This window comes from Palaemon carinicauda, chromosome 7, assembly GCF_036898095.1.
Source record: "Palaemon carinicauda isolate YSFRI2023 chromosome 7, ASM3689809v2, whole genome shotgun sequence".
Classification (NCBI taxonomy): Eukaryota; Metazoa; Arthropoda; class Malacostraca; order Decapoda; family Palaemonidae; genus Palaemon; species Palaemon carinicauda.
Window position 1 is genome coordinate 102,160,131 of NC_090731.1, and position 16,806 is coordinate 102,176,936.

Genomic DNA, 16,806 nt, shown 5'->3' on the forward strand with positions numbered 1-16,806 from the left:
GTTTGGATGAGGAATGTCTTCTCAAAAATTATACATTATCTGCCATAAAAGCAACAGGACGTAAGCAGGGTGACGAGATTCTGAAAATTTAAATATGGGACGCCTAAATCAATGGCGTAGGGAAAATGTTTACCTGGTGGGGGGGGGGGGGGGATGCGTTTGAAATGGCACTCTCGCAATTTCTGCGTATCTGACAGCAAATTGCAGCATAAAAAAAAAATGCAATTTTGGACGATTTTCATATGACCAACTGAAATTTTTACACAACGACTATCAACACCGGTAGGCCTACTTGATTAATTTAATAAAAACATACTGACGATGTTGATTCTTTGTTATAAACTCAATCACAATATTTGTCAAGTCAAAGCTATCACTTTTGTAAGCATACTATGTTTTTCTGACAAGTTAGTATAGCTGTAATTTGTTCAAACGGTTCCAATTTCATCGTTAAATCTTTAACGCCTTTCACATTTTTTATTTCGTTTAATTCATAGTTCACAGACGACAATTATCTAATATTTTAATTGATATTCAGTAATGCTGCATTGGTTATAAATAAAATAAGGCTTCTAAAGTGCTTTTGAATTAGCAAAATACAGAAATACACACGTACACACACACACACACACATATATATATATATATATATATATATATATATATATATATATATATATATATATATATATATATATATATATATATATATATATGTATATATATATATATATATATATATATATATATATATATATATATATATATATATATATATATATATATATATATATATATATATAATACTTAGGCATGTTACTCACCGTTTATAATGAATAGGCAATGTCTTGGTGGTGTTCAAAACTGGAAGATAGCTTTTCTCCGGACGAACTGTCGTGCAGATAGTTTTAAGAATAACATCTAATTTCTGATGGAGCGTGTAAGCTTCACGATTTAGTCACTTTGAATATGACATGACTTTCGTCAAGAACTAGTGTCAATCTGACAGCAAAAAGTGGAAATGTAAACTTCAGCGAAAAAGTGGATGGCATGCAAGATCGGCCATGAAGTTCTGTGAAGCCTTGTGAAAAATAATTCATATATTTAAAAATTAATTGTAAATTTCATCTTTACATTTTCAAGAATCTAAGACTTTCATTTTTCAATTTTTGTCAATTAGTTTTGTATTTTCCAAATATTTTGGCATCAACATTTTCACCATCATAGCCTCTATGTTAAAGTGTAATTCAATCAGCCAATGTAGTCCTGAAGAATCTAAACACGTGTCGACATCATGTAATATATATTGAAACTTTAGTGCAATATCCTATTATTCTGAAAATTATCTGCAGGACAGTTTTTCCGAAGAGAAGCTAACTTCAAGTTATGATATCCACCTAGAACCAAGATATAGCCTATAAATTCTAAAAGTAGAATAACAAGCCCAAGTGGTAATATATATATATATATATATATATATATATATATATATATATATATATATATATATATATATATATATATATATATATATATATATATATATAGTGATGGGACGAGTAATCGGAATCGAGAATTGAAAATATCAGAACTTTTTCTGGTACCAGAAACGGCGAATTTACATTGAATTTCCTATTCTGAAAATGATTCTTTGGAATTCGTTTGTTTCCAACTTAACGACGTGAAAAAATGTATTGCTATATTATTATCATTACAGTATCATGATAATGAGGGGAATATATATATATATATATATATATATATATATATATATATATATATATATATATATATATATATATATATATATATATATATATATATATATATATATATATATATATATATATATATATATATATATATATATATATATATATATATATATACATATATATATACATATATATATATATATATATATATATATATATATATATATATATATATATATATATATCAAATAAGCCATATATATTTTTGATACATTAATGTCTGGATTCTCTTAACGACCTCGGGATCAAAGCCCAAGGCGAAATCACACAAAGACAAGAGCTTGGCTCCGGCCGGGAATCGAACCCTGGTCGGCAAGCTTGTACAGACAGTGACTAACCCACTTGGCCACGAAGAAAGATAAAAGTCAATGACAATTCTTCTGTACTTATACCTGTCGAATTCAGGTATTTTGTACTTGGAATTGAAATCAACCCATCTTCACCATCGTAGCTAATTAGTAGTTTGTTACTTGGCATTCAATTAATGATAAATTTTGCACATTTTTACGTGTTTTTCATATTCAAATAAGCCATATATATTTTTGATACATTAATGTCTGGATTCTCTTAACGACCTCGGGATCAGAGCCCCAGGCGAAATCACACAAAGACAAGAGCTTGGCTCCGGCCGGGAATCGAACCCTGGTCGGCAAGCTTGTACAGACAGTGACTAACCCACTTGGCCCCGAAGAAAGATAAAAGTAAATGACAATTCTTCTGTACTTATACCTGTCAAATTCAGGTATTTTGTACTTAGAATTGAAATCAACCCATCTTCACCATCGTAGCTAATTGGTAGTTTGTTACTTGGCATTCAATTAATGATAAATTTTGCACATTTTTACGTGTTTTTTATATTCAAATTCTAAGTACAAAATACCTGAATTCGACAGGTATAAGTACAGAAGAATTGTCAATGACTTTTATCTTTCTTCGTGGCCAAGTGGGTTAGTCACTGTCTGTACAAGCTTGCTGACCAGGGTTCGATTCCCGGCCGGAGCCAAGCTCTAGTCTTTGTGTGATTTCGCCTGGGGCTCTGATCCCGAGGTCGTTAAGAGATTCCAGACATTAATGTATCAAAAATATATATGGCTTATTTGAATATGAAAAACACGTAAAAATGTGCAAAATTTATCATTAATTGAATGCCAAGTAACAAACTACCAATTAGCTACGATGGTGAAGATGGGTTGATTTCAATTCTAAGTACAAAATACCTGAATTCGACAGGTATAAGTACAGAAGAATTGTCATTGACTTTTATCTTTCTTCGTGGCCAAGTGGGTTAGTCACTGTCTCTACAAGCTTGCCGACCAGGGTTCGATTCCCGGCCGGAGCCAAGCTCTTGTCTTTGTGTGATTTCGCCTGGGGCTCTGATCCCGAGGTCGTTAAGAGATTCCAGACATCAATGTATCAAAAATATATATGGCTTATTTGAATATGAAAAACACGTAAAAATGTGCAAAATTTATCATTAATTGAATGCCAAGTAACAAACTATCAATTAGCTACGATGGTGAAGATGGGTTGATTTCAATTCTAAGTACAAAATACCTGAATTCGACAGGTATAAGTACAGAAGAATTGTCATTGACTTTTATCTTTCTTCGTGGCCAAGTGGGTTAGTCACTGTCTGTACAAGCTTGCCGACCAGGGTTCGATTCCCGGCCGGAGCCAAGCTCTTATCTTTGTGTGATTTCGCCTGGGGCTCTGATCCCGAGGTCGTTAAGAGAATCCAGACATTAATGTATCAAAAATTTATATGGCTTATTTGAATATGAAAAACACGTAAATATGTGCAAAATTTATCATTAATTGAATGCCAAGTAACAAACTACCAATTAGCTACGATGGTGAAGATGGGTTGATTTCAATTCTAAGTACAAAATACCTGAATTCGACAGGTATAAGTACAGAAGAATTGTCATTGACTTTTATCTTTCTTCGCGGCCAAGTGGGTTAGTCACTGTCTGTATAAGCTTGCCGACCAGGGTTCGATTCCCGGCCGGAGCCAAGCTCTTGTCTTTGTGTGATTTCGCCTGGGGCTCTGATCCCAAGGTTGTTAAGAGAATCCAGACATTAATGTATCAAAAATATATATGGCTTATTTGAATATGAAAAACACGTAAAAATGTGCAAAATTTATCATATATATATATATATATATATATATATATATATATATATATATATATATATATATATATATATATATATATATATATATAATTATCATTATTATTATTATTATTATTATTATTATTATTATTATTTCAACCTGATAATAAGGTGAAAAAATAATGCTCTGCCCTAGTCCAGGTCAATACTTAATCAATTTTTGAAGTAACATAATGGGATAAAAACAGAAATAACTATTTCAACAGGTTTGTAGCGAGATTCATTATATTTAGAAAAGCACCATACCTGGTGTTAGAAGAACGTAGGTAGTCGATAATGTTAAAGGAACTGAAAAAAAAATAAATAAGGGTAGTATGTTAGCAATAGAGAACTCGGTAAAGACGCAGGCAGTGACGTCATAATTTTGAGACCCATGCCTTCTATATTGAGACGGCAGTGGTTCTCCTCGCACTTATATTGGGCATAAGGGAGCTTTTATAATGAACTTGTTCGGTTTTCCAGCCATCTGACATTCGTGACATGCACTGCGAAAATGGCTCATGTCCTTATGGATGCCAGGCCAGAAAAAGTGTTTCATAATCTTCTCTGTCGCCTTCCTTATCCCCATATGCCCAGTCTCGTGTGCTAGAGCGATCACCTGTCTTCTCAATGGTTTGGGAATTAATATCTGACGAAATTTCCCCCATTCATCATTTCCGGGGATATCGGCGGGCCTATGCTTCCTCATAAGCAACCCAGAGTAAGATAATAACAGATCGGAGACTGCTGTGCTTCTGTCTCATCCACCACATATTACAATAACTCTGTTAATCTTGCATGCTTTTTCTGCAGTCCTATCAACATTGTCCTACTCACTTGTCCTACTGCTAATGCAAACTTTCTATTTCTTCAAGGTCCATTTCTTCTCTTTAATCTAGTCCTCTCGTCTGTCACTCCTCTTTGCTCAGGCTTACTCGGGAGTTCTCCTCTTCTGTACCATCAAGGGGATCCTCTTTTTTGGGAAAACAAATCCTCCAAGTTCGTCCCTCCTTCGATTGCTTTTCCTTCTTCAGCAACCACTTTCTCCGTCATACTCCTAGTCATCACAAAACCAGGAAACAGATACTGGTAATCCTTCTCGAGTTCAGTTGAAGGACTATACTTCAATGGCTTCTCCGTTACAATGGGATATGGCACAAACGGAGTTCCACCAACCTCATTACCCAGCAGGACGTCTATTCCTTCGACAGCCAAAGAATCCTTTACCGTAAAATCAAAATTACCTATCACCAACTCGCATGACAGTTTCAAACAGCAAATAGGGGTAACCTTCTCACATCCTATTACCTTCAAAATAACCGAGTCCCCTGTGAAAGACTGTTCCACCAACGGGTGTATTCCTCGTACCACCAAACTATGGTTACAACCTGTGTCGCTCGATATCCTGACTGGGGTTCGCTCACTCCCGTCTATTGCTGCTAACATACCTTCATAAATATATGGTTTAAAGGTATCCACACTCTTTGGGTTTGTCCTGTTTGTTGTGTAAACGTTGGCTGGTTTATTCTCCTCTTCGACCTTTCTTGCTTGTTTCTTATTCTTCGCATTCTGTGAAGTTGAATTATCCTTAATCACATAGGCGATTGCTTTTTGTTGGTTTGACCAACATTCCTTACTGATATGGCCTGCCTTGCCACGCTTAAAACAGACAATATCAACTTTCTGCATGCCTTTCACGATACTTGAAGGAGGACGATTTAACAATTGTTGCCGTGGTACGATCCCATTCTGCTTAGGGACATTACCAGTGCTACTTCTGTTGTAACTATTGAACTTGTTTCCATATTTATTACTGAACTGGTTTCCATGGTGCGGCGAATACTTGACACTTGGTCGGAACAACGGTAGAAACTTCATACCCGAGGAGGGTTTATGACTGATGGTATTATAATCTTCACTCAGCGAAGGGGCTTTATCAAGTTTCGTCACCTCTCTCTTTCAAGTATGTTCGAATAGGTTTAGGAATTCCTCGTACATACTGTTCTCGTATTATCAATTCTTCTAAATTAGCCGTCTCTCTCATGTTACCAGCCTCTGTCCATCTCTTGAAACATCATCGTACCTTATAAGCATAATCCAGGAAAGTCATATTCTTGTCCTTCCTAAAACTTAGGAATCGTTCATTATAATATTCAGGGGTCTTCTGATACACTTGCAGCACGCTCCTTTTTCACTTCCTGATACTCTTTCCTCTGGTCCTGAGATAAGGAAAGTTATGCACTGCAGCCTCTCCTAATAAGTACACTGTGCAATAACATAGACCATTTGTGTTCTGGCTATTTCATTGTCAATGCGACTACTTCAAAATGATCGAAGAACTCATCTGGAGCCTCTTCTGTTAACCTTGGAATTAACTTCCGGGCATCTGACACATTAAACACGGGTTCGTGCCTAGCAGGATTCGTCTGTCTGCATTGTCAATTGTGCACGGGCGTTCAACAGCTATAACTCCTGCACATGCCGTGCAATCTCTCTTGCCTCTTCCCTCACTTTTTCTTGTCGTTGTCCTTCTTTTTCTTCCATCATCCTCGCATGCCTTGCAACCTTTCTGGCTGACCAAGTATGGTTTTCATAGGTAGAAGCATTATTGGTTTGGGCAATGAGTGGATTGGGACTTTGGCGGTTGTTAGGTTGTTGTTGTAGTTTAGACGAGTACCACATACTTTTCTAATTCTGTATGATACTTTAGATATGATGACTAGATTATGTTTAATATTTTATAAAAGCGTAACAAAATACATATAGCAATATGGTAGGCAGGCCAGAAATTAGGTTGTGATGTTGAAAATAATGATGCAACACTATCATGCAGATCCAAAGATTCGTTTAGAACATATTTAAGTTAAACACTGTTTGTCCACTTCTGAAATACATAGTGGTAAAGTTTTTGAGCAGCTAAAGCAAGACATCATCTCACATTTCAGGAGTTGAAGAATCACAAATATCCTTGTTGGGAATGTACATACAATATAGAATGTCATTATTAAGCTATTTTTTTGTTCTCATTGTTTTCATTACATTAAGGGGTTAGTTGCCGGATGCACCCTTTTCAATGTCGTCTATCACCATCTTAATGGCATCCTCTTCCACTAAACCTCTTCTCTCCATACCATACTTCAACTTATCTCACCATCTACTTCTCTACTTCATCCTCGATTTTCTCACCATGACAGGTTCCTTTCAAGCACTCCTCACACTCTCCCTACCATCCATCTTGAACAAGTGCCCACACCCTCTCAGTCGTAAAACTCTTATCTTCTTTGTAATCTTCACTACTCCTGCCATTCTTCGTATTTCATCGTTTTCCTATCTTTTAAGCAGTAATATTTGTATAATTCACCTCAGCATTCTCATCTGTTCTCTTGAGCTTTGCTTCCTCTTTCCATCTTGAAGACCAAGTTTACCTTCAATACATTAACACTGGTCTCATAACTGCGCTATAGATTTAGATCTTTAGCTTGACTGGCCTTTTCTTATCTCATGCCACTCCTGCTACCTCCCTCCACTTCCCCCAAGCTTTTTTTATCCTATTAATATCTCCAGCCTCACTTCCTCGTTCCTGAGATATAGTAGATCCCATGTACCTGAACTGTTCCTCCTGTTTTATAACAGAGCCCCTACTTTCATGCATGGCTATCCTCCCTGCCTTCATTACTGATCAGTAAAAGCTTCAGTCTTATTCACATTTACTCTCAAGCCATCCCACTCTAAGATCACTAACCACTCTACAACCATTCTCTGTAAGTCTTCCCCATTTTGAGTGGTAATCACCAAATCATATGCATATAGCAACTCCTCATCCTGATCTCTTACCTTAATACCTCCATGTCCACCACGAATAAAAATACGCTTAATGCTGACCACGGGTGTAATCCAATAATAACCTCAAAGCCGTTTATTTCTGCACCAGCTGTTATTGCTTTAGACCTTGTTCTTTTGTACATAATCTCTTCCTCAATCACCAAAACATCACTTCATTTGGTATTCTATAATAAGTCTTTTATATATCTTCAGAATTGCTTCTGCTTTCCCTCTAATATCTTTTCTTATAGAAGCGATACTATAAAGATGGTATTCACAGTCTCTCTCCCCCTCATGAGCCTATACTGCTGTTTCCCAATCTTGACAGTTTCTCTAAATCTCTTATCTAGTACCCTCTCGAAAACTTTCAAATCATGCTCTGTTAGTAAAATTCCCCTGTAGTTAACTCAATCGATGACATCACTTTTCTGCTTGAATATAAATACCATTAGTCTCTCTTTCCAGTCTTTTATCATTATTTACTCTTCCTATATTGCTCCTAATAAATATAGCATCCATTCTTCCCCCTCTGTAGCTAGTATCTTCACCATTTAAATTTGAATCTCTGATGGACCTGGGGCTAAGCATTTTCCTTTTCACTCAATGGATATAATTATTATGGTGCATTACAGCAAATATAGAATATGATTTTGAATTAGTAGCTTTCTACCTGACAGATCTAGGGCATCTAATATTTCAGTATACAGCCAGGTGGAAACCTTTTGCTGATATTGATAACTCTTGAAGAGCTACAGCAACTGTACTTCTTAATTTTTAAATATCATTGTGCACATACTAAAGGACAAGTTATGAGCATATAAGGTCAACATTATGAACAATATTCAAAATTACTTAATGTGGTCAATATTGAATACATTGATCTTTACTTTCGAATGGTATAAACAAATAGGCCAATCAGTATAAATATATAAAAAGCTTGACTACATGCAGAAGCGTACTAAATTGGGACAGCTTAATGGAGACTATCATAAAGACCCATAGATTATATCTAATTTTCCCGTTTAAGGTTTCTAATTATTATTATTATTATTATTATTATTATTATTATTATTATTATTATTATTATTATTATTATTATTATTTAGTGATTTTTCTTGTGGCAGATATCGCCTGTTTCTTTATGCCATACGCTTATTGTAAACCGGGGTGTCACATGTCTCGTTATGGTATGTTATGCTTATTTCTTTGTCTTTTCGCTTATATATTCCCATTTGACAGCTGGAAAGTGCATAAAATGTTAAAGACGAGGACTTTATAAGTTAAAAGATTAAAATCTGCCCAGAAAAATATAGATGAGGAATATACAATATTACTTTTTTTGGCTTGTGAGTGTTATATACCTAGTGTAAATCATGCCGTTTTCATAGCAATTGTTCTCTTTATATTATTATTATTATTATTATTATTATTATTATTATTATTACAAGCCAAGCTATAACCCTAGTCGGAAAAGCAAGATGCTATAAGCCCAAGGGTTCCAACAAGAAAAAAATAGCCCAGTGAGGAAAGAAAATAAGGAATGAAATTAACTACAAGAGAAGTGATAAATAATCAAAATATAATGTTTAAAAAGCAATAACAAAATTAAATTAGATCTTTTATACATAAAACCTATAAACCTTCAAAATAAATAGGAGAAAGAGAAATTAGATGTAACAGTGTGCCCAAATGTACCACCAATCAAGAGAACTTTAATCCAAGACAATGGAATGCCATGGTACAGTGGGTATAGCACTACCTAAGACTAGAGAACAATGGTTTGATTTTGGAGAGTCCTTCTCCTGGAAGAGCTGCCTACCATAGCTAAAGAGTCTCTTCTACCCTTACCAAGAGGAAAGTAGCCACTGAACAATTACATTGCAGTAGTTAACCCCTTGTGCAAAGAAAAATGTTTGGTATTTCCAATGTTATCAGGTGTGTGAGGACAGAGGAGAATGTGGAAAGAAAAGGCTAGACTATTTAGTGTAAGTGTAGGCAAAGACAAAATGTGCATTTCATGACATCTGATAGCAGATTGTATAAAATCATCTTTATTCTTTATGTTACCTTTTACAACTTGCACATAATAACTCATAAAATACTTGATAAATTCAACATAAACACACTAATGATGTTTTGTGTGTGGGTGTATATATATATATATATATATATATATATATATATATATATATATATATATATATATATATATATATATATATATATATATATATACTCATTTTAATATTGATAAATTTAGGGCTAACAGAAATAAGATAGAATAGTGTGCCCGAGTTTACCCTTAAGCTAGAGAACTCTCCTCCAAGAAAGTGGAAGACCATGGTAAAGAGGCTATGCCACTACCCATAACTAAAAAACAATGGTTTGATTTTTGAGTGTACATTTCCTGGAAGAGCTGCTTACCATAGCTAAAGAGTCACTTCTGACCTTACCAAGAGCAAAGTGGCCACTGAACAATTACAGTGCAGTATTTAACCCCTTTGGATGAAGAAGAATTGTATGGTTATCTCGGTGTTGTCAGAGGACAAAGGAGAATATGTAAAGAATAAAACATATTTGGTGGATGTGTTGGCAAAAGGAAACTGAGAGAAGGATCCAAATATTTGCGTAATTCCGATAAACATACATTTACAATTTGCACCAGCCTTTCAATTAACAAAACGAATGCACCAAAAATCATGAATTAGTATATATGCAGTCAATCTATATCTATTTCTAAGTAATTTTTATTTATTCATTAGCTATTGGAAAGAAAATGCGCACATTCACTGGATGGTAAAATCTCTCTCTCTTTCTCTCTCTCTCTCTCTCTCTCTCTCTCTCTCTCTCTCTCTCTCTCTCTCTCTCTCTCTCTCTCTCTCTCACAATTTCACAAATACACACAGCCGAACAAACAAAAATTATCCTGTAGCTGTAGGAAAGTATGACCTTTTTTGCAAATTGGAAAGACAAAAATCATCAGATGGCAAGAGTTATGTACACTACATTTTCTCCTTGCAGGCTGTTTCACATAAGTAAATTCATTGGAAAACATGAGTTATCAGTGTCATTTAAGCTCCTAATATATAATATTTTCTTCAACATCATTTAAAATAATGTTGGCCAACATCTAAATGAAACCACAGGCTATGTTTGTATGTTTTTAATGGAGACGAGATTAGTTACAAACTTTGTCCATAGAGGAGTTAGAATATTGTTGCCAATTAGTAGATTAATTCATGTTGTTAACTTATACAATAAAATTCGGTATTTTCTGTCTTGAGGACGATACACAATGAACAATACATATTCAGCAGTCTCAAATGGCAACCGATGTGATCTCTCATGTGTAGGCCAATGGACATGGTTGGACACCGATTTTCATGGCATAATTCGAGAACTTCCGACGATTCCCTGTGTGCAGCTCTACCCACCACCTCTCTCACCTCTCCCTAAACTATATGTTTGGTTACAAGTTTGTTTAAACTGTATTTCACTATAAAATCGATATTGTGAGTAGGAGTAACTACTGTCTCACACACACACACACGTGCACACATATAGGTAGTAGGTAGTAGGTTGGCCAGGGCACCAGCCACCCGTTGAGATACAACCCCTAGAGAGTTACAGCATCTTTTGACTGGCCAGACAGTACTACATTGGATCCTTCTCTCTGGTTACGGTTCATTTTATCTTTGCCTACACATAAACCGAATAAGTCTGCCCTATTCTTTACATATTCACCTCTGTCCTCATACTCCTAACAACACTGAGATTACCAAACAATTCTTCTTCACTCAATGGGTTGCTGCACTATAATTTTTCAGTGGCCACTTTTCTCTTGGTAAGGGTAGAAGAGACTCTTGAGCTATGGTAAGCAGCTCTTCTAGGAGGACACTCCAAAATCAAACCATTGTTCTCTAGTCCTGGGTAGTGCCATAGCCTCTGTAATATGGCCTTCCACTGTCTTGGGTTAGAGTTCTCTTGCTTGAGGGTACACTCGGCACACAATTCTATCTAATTTCTCTTCCTCTTTTTTTGTTAAAGTTTATATAGTTTATATAGGAGATATTTATTTTAATGTTGTTCTATTCTTAAAATACATTATTTTCCTTCTTTCCTTTCCTCACAGGGCAATTTTCCCTGTTGGAGCCCCTGGTCTTATAGTGTCTTGCTTTTCCAAATCGGGTTGTAGCTTAGCAAGTAATAATAATAATGATAATAATAATAATAATAAAAATAATAATAATAATGATAATGATAATAGTAATAATAATAATAATAATAATAATACACACACACACACACACACACATATATATATATATATATATATATATATATATATATATATATGTGTGTGTGTATATATATATATATATATATATATATATATATATATATATATATATATATATATATATATATATATATATATATATCAAATAAGCCATATATATTAATACATTAATGTCTGGATTCTCTTAACGACGTCGGGATCAGAGCCCCAGGCGGAATCACCCAAAGACTATGGTATCAGACCGGCCGGGATTTGAACCCTCATCCAGGATATCTGTATGCTAGTGACCATACCACTCAGCCACGAAGAAATTGGTATGGTCACTGGCATACAGATATCCTGGACGAGGGTTCAAATCCCGGCCGGTCTGATACCATAGTCTTTGGGTGATTCCGCCTGGGGCTCTGATCCCGAGGTCGTTAGGAGAATCCAAACTTCAATGTATCAATATATATGGCTTATTTGAAATATGAAAACCACGTTTAAATGTGCAAAAATTTATCACATGTATATCTATATATATATATTTTATGTTTATATATACATACATATATATATATATATATATATATATATATATATATATATATATATATATATATATATATATATATATATATATATATATATATATATATATATATATATATATATATATGTATATATATATATATATATATATATATATATATATATATATATATATATATATATATATATATATATATATATGAATCTTGGAAGTGGGAAAGCGACGGTATCTTGAGTATCAACTCTTCAATCGGGCATCTACTTCAGGAGTTCATATCACAGGCATATTTATATATATATATATATATATATATATATATATATATATATATATATATATATATATATATATATATACGTATATATATAAATATATAAATATGAATATATATATATATATATATATATATATATATATATATAGATATATAGATATATAGATATATAGATATATCTGTATAAATATATATATATATATATATATATATATATATATATATATATATATATATATATATATATATATATATCAATCATCAATGTTTATTACAACCTCGCTTTCATCCTGTAAAGAATCAAAGTAAGTTATTTGAAAAATTCTTATGAATAATTACCCAGTCTAATTTTGAGTGTACTTAGGAGACCTTTGGATATTCAGTGTTTTTTATATATATTGATGTTTAGTTGTATACCTCTCTCAGAGTTATACTGTATATATATATATATATATATATATATATATATATATATATATATATATATATATATATATATATATATATATATATATATATATATATATATATATATATATATATACAATGTGTATATATATATATATATATATATATATATATATATATATATATATATATATATATATATATATATATGTGTATATATACATATATATATATATATATATATATATATATATATATATATATATATATATATATATATATATATATATATATATATATATATATATATACAGTATAACTCTGAGAGAGGTATACAACTAAACAGCAATATATATAAAAAACACTGAATATCCAAAGGTTTCTAAAGTACACTCAAAATGAAACTGGGCAATTATTCATAAGAATTTTTCATATAACTTACTTTGATTCTTTACAGGATGAAAGCGAGGTTGTAATAAACATTGATGATTGAAATAATACTCTTTACAAAAGTAAATATATTCGAAATAAATCAAAACACTTTGAAAAGATTTTACATGCAACTAATAAATCACTCAAAGTATTAAATCTGAACAAAACTCAGATTAAGACAAAATGTTACGATCTGAAATTATATAATCACTCGACTTTAATTGTCAACACTGAATAAACCTTAAACTAAGACAAAAGAAATACATATGAAAATTATACAATCACTTTTTTCACTTGAAATTAAATCTGAATACAATATTTAAGTTTGATACTTAATGAAAATAGATAAATATATCACGATACAAGTACCTTTCTCCTTCCTATAGGGCCATTTGCAAAAACTCTAGAATTTTCGTAATTACTCACTATGTTTACAGAAACCCATCACACCAAAACTTCGATATTTCAAATAACACTTTTAAAACAAAACACTGAGCTGCGTATGAGGCAGAGGTGGGGAGATGACTATGATTTAAGACTTTGGTTCTCTATCTTCTATACAACCCTAGGGTTGCCTTTATATATGGAACTTAGTTGCTTCCAGACGATTCCAGGAATGAGGTCTGGTAGCTTGGAGGCTGGGCTTAGGGTGTCAGAGTTACCAATTATTGCTCTCTCAAAACGCGTACTCACGCAATGCCAGATGGCTCTTACAGTCAGCTAGCTCCGCCTACCCTTTGTCCCCAAAATAAAAAATAAAAGATACCATCTATCACTATGTTTTTTAAGAATTTTCTAAAGCACATGGCAGACAAAAGAGTTAATTCTTAAAAATAATGTAAATTTACATATACTAACTTGAATAAGGAATTCAATTAAATTAATGGCATAAGTCTTACATAATTTATATAATAAACTTAATTCTACATGAGAGGAACTCATCTTAAGAGCTGACTAACCTTTCTTCAAAGCACTTATGAAAACTTGAATAAAATCATGAATAAACTATTGTATTTACTCTACACAGGATCAACTTCCTAAGATACCTCCCCCCCTCAAAAAAAAACAAAAAAACTTATTTATTCCAGGTCTGAATTCATTGATTTAGCCTGAGAAAAATAATCAGCAACCACGTTATCTTTACTTGATATATGCTTTAGATTAATGTAATACGGTTGCAAACATAATGACCCCCTAGTTAACCTTTGATTATTATTTTACATCTTATTCACCAAAGTTAAAGGAATATGATCCGAATACACTGTAATCTCTTCATTTTGTGGTCGATTCACATAGACCTCGAACTTGTTAATCGCTGTGACCAACGCTAGTAGTTCCTTTTCAACTGTCGACTAGGCTCGTTGATGTTTCTTCAGCTTCAGCGACATCAACAAACCGGGTGAAGAATTCCTTCCTCGTCTACTTGCAATAAGAAAGCTCCAATCTCGTTATCTGACGCACCCACTTGGATAAGAAATTTCTCTGTAGAATACGGTGCTTAAAGTTTCGGTTTCAAAGTTAATATGGTCTTCGTCAGATTTTTCCCTTTTCCTGGTATCTCGATAGCGTAGGTCTGGTCACTGCTCTTCTCCAAAATCCAGAATAGTTCTGGGAACTCGTTAGTGAGAGGGAATCTCCTTTCCGGTGTATAAATCCCCACCTGCCATCCTACCTCAAATCGTCTGTTCGAATTCTTCATACCAAACCTTTTCTTCGTTCGTCCTTGACTGGTCTTCACGTCTTCTAGGGAAAATTTCCATTACTTGCTGATCCTTTTCCTTAAATCCTTGAAATTTCCTCCGTCTGTTTCTTATCGATCATTCCCTTTTCCTACCAACATTTTCTTTGGTCCGCTTAGTTCTCGTTCAAATACCATTTCGTTCGGGCTACATCCCATGCTTTCTTGATACCTCGAATAACATCAACGGTAGTACAATGTCCCATTCATTCCCCGTTTCGTTGTAAAACTTTGGTAAACTTTTTGTCAACGTTTGATGAAACCTCTCTACACACCTTTGGTCTCCGGATGATAATCATTTGATAGTTGTTGTTTCACATCTCACAGTTTCATTACATCTTGGAATAATTTTGAGATGAAATTCGTTCCTCGGTCACTTTGAACGATCTACAGAATACCAAACTTAGTGAAAAAGTTTAGTAACTTCTCGGCAATTATTTTGGCACTGAGGTTCCTGGCGGGTATAGCTTCTGGGTATCTCGTTACTGGACACATCAAGGTTAACCTATATTCTTGACCTTTTATCGTCCTTTGTAAAGGTCCCACAATGTCGATCATTACCTTGCTGAAGGGTTCTCCCACTGCCGTCTTAATACAGAAGGCCTGGGCATTCCGGCCGTGTGAGGGCTATGATGTAATAGCCTGCGTCGGTTGGTCCAAGCGGCAAGCATTCAAACTCATTCTGCAATCTGTCTTCATTCGAGCAATAGCCTCTGGCGATGCTCCCCTTGTGATTTGTGTTTTATCCTCAAATATTGGATTCCATGCTGGGTATTATTATGCAAGGTAAAAGTTACACATAGTTTACTTATTAGATTTACTGTAGTAAAAAAGATTTTGTGTTTTATAACTGCTTTATCAGTCAGTTTATATACAAAAGCCGGCAATTCCAGCTTGGTATGTTTAAATATCTTAGGCAAATACCAAAAACTAAACCTATTGCATTGGTACTTCACTTGTTATATAGTCATTAGTAACAAGATCTGCCATGAGAGGAATAGGATGTAAGGCAGTTTTACACTGTAATGAAGTTTTAAACTGGGATGTGATAAAATTTCAAATTTACCGTCACTCTTTTGTATTTCGTATGGCCGTATGAGAACGCGACAGTGATTTTAAAAATATAAAGGCAAAAAGCATAGGCAACAAATTTCTTATCATAATTTAACTCAACTTATTTTGTTTGATCGGTTACTAGTATTTTAAAGTTTGGATGAGGAATGTCTTCTCAAAAATTATACATTATCTGCCATAAAAGCAACAGGACGTAAGCAGGGTGACGAGATTCTGAAAATTTAAATATGGGACGCCTAAATCAATGGCGTAGGGAAAATGTTTACCTGGTGGGGGGGGGGGGGGGATGCGTTT